The following is a 1,972-nucleotide window of genomic DNA, read 5'->3' as shown; positions in this document are numbered from 1 at the left end:
AGAACCATGTGGCTGGTAAGCAAGCTACTTACCCCACAGCCACTCCTGCGACTATAAGCCACTCTTACCGTTTCCACTGCATGTCATCTAAATGACTCCCTCCCCTAATTTTCTCACAATTATTCTTCAATGCAATTTGAACTCTTTGGAACAAAATATTCACATTTCAGTCTTTCAGACACTTACATTATTTACATTTGACGGATATTTGTCCTCATCTTGTTTGTTGTTAACACAACGTTTCCCCAAGACACCTGATAAAGGCTGGAGCCTTCATCAGGTGTCTTGGGGAAATTTTGAACCTGGGTTCTCATTCCTAAGGTATTTTTCGATGTTATCTTCATCATCATCATCATCATCATTATTATTATTATTATTATTATTCAGGTCACTGCCTGGAATTGAACTTGGAATCTTGGGGTTAGTAGCCTGCACTCTTAACCATTATGCCATATGCCCATAGGCATACTTGCAAACGCAATCTACAGATTGACAAGCTCAAGCAGGGCTGTATGGTTAAGAAGCTTGCTTTCCGAGCACATGGTTTCAGGTTGAGTCCTACCACTGCATGGCGCCTTTGGTGAGTGTCATCTTCTACTATATAGCCCTGGGCTAACCAAAACTCTGTGAGTGTAAATTTGGTAGACAAGATGAAAGAAGCATATTGTATGCATGTATGTATGTATATATGTATGCATGTATGTATGTATATATGTATGCATGTATGTATGTATGTGTGCATGTGTGTGTATGTGTGTCACATAAAAGCACACATGTCACTGGTGCCATGTAAAATCACCTGTGCCACATAAAAACTGTCAGTGTCGCATAAAAAGCCCTCTGCATGTGCTACATTAAAAGCACCCAGTATACTTTGTAAAGTGGCTGGCGTTAGGAAGGGCATCCAGCCGTAGAAACCATGCTAAACCAAACAAATGGAGCTTGGTGCAGCTCTCCTGCTGGCCATCTCCTATCGAACCGTCCTCCTTATACCAGCATGGAGAATGGATGTTAAATGATGACGACGATGATGACGTATGCGTGATCAGGACTGACCAGAGATAAATAACTTGTTTAACCCTTTAGCATTTAAACTGGCCATATGCGGCCAAAATAATCTACCTGCTTTGTTTTCAAAGTGGCCAGATCTGGCCTCTTACACTTACCATACAATGTTATTCTAAAAAATTAACAGCCATGTCATTGAAATCTCAAAGCTACGAGGTAACGCATGACTAATTCGTATCAATGAGAATAAATAAGAATTACATTTGACAGAGAAATCTGATTTTTAAAGGGTTAAAGACACTCAAGTATGATATGAGAGAGATTTGACTGCTCTTTCTAGGAGGCCAGGTGTTTATCATTATAGTCTAGTAGTTGTTTTGAAATGTAAAAATATATTTATGGTGTCTATTTAATCTGTAGCAATGCCAGGATTTGAAACCATAATCCTGAGGTTGTTAACTGTATGTAATTAAGCTGGAATAAATATCAGTCACAAAGAATTTATAGCATTTGGTAAAAATTGCAGTTTCTCCATAGGTACCCAATGCGTGTGTGTATGTGTGTATATATGCATGAAAGAAAGAGGAGGGAAAGAGAGAGAGGGAGGGAGAAAGAAAGGAAAGAGAGGGAGGGAGGGAGAGGAAGAGTGTGTGTGTGTCTGTGTGTGCGTGTGTGAAAGAGAGAAAAGGTATATATGCAAGAGAGAAAGAGAGAGTGAAAGAGAGAAACAGAGTGTGTATATGGGAGAGAGAGAGAAAGTGAGAAAAAGAGAGAGAAAAAGAGATAGATAGATAGACAGAATATGTGTATGTGTGTGTGTGTGTATGTGTCTTGGTCAGTCTATATACATTTGTATGTTTGTGTTTACCGGCATGTAAGCGTGTGTCCATAAACGTGTGAGTATGTGTGTGCCTGTGTGTGTGTGTGTGTGTGTGTGTGTGTGTGTGTGTGTGTGTGTGTGTGT

At 39.8% G+C, this 1,972-nt stretch overlaps 1 long non-coding RNA gene across 3 annotated transcripts in view; it reads left to right on the top strand.

Moving 5' to 3' along the window:
* Nucleotides 1-1,972, top strand: part of LOC128248695 (uncharacterized) — a 56,748-nt gene that overhangs the window by 40,037 nt on the left and 14,739 nt on the right. The window contains exon 4 of one of the 3 annotated variants that reach the window (XR_008264856.1): nt 388-574. The exons of the other annotated variants lie outside the window; for them this stretch is intronic. This is a non-coding gene — a long non-coding RNA (uncharacterized LOC128248695). Of the gene's footprint in view, nt 1-387; nt 575-1,972 lie in introns of those variants that run through there. 3 annotated transcript variants of the gene reach the window in all.

The sequence above is a fragment of the Octopus bimaculoides genome, chromosome 9 (genome assembly GCF_001194135.2).
Source record: "Octopus bimaculoides isolate UCB-OBI-ISO-001 chromosome 9, ASM119413v2, whole genome shotgun sequence".
Classification (NCBI taxonomy): Eukaryota; Metazoa; Mollusca; class Cephalopoda; order Octopoda; family Octopodidae; genus Octopus; species Octopus bimaculoides.
Note: the sequence above shows the minus strand (reverse complement) of the source record. Positions and strands in the feature narration are given on the sequence as shown.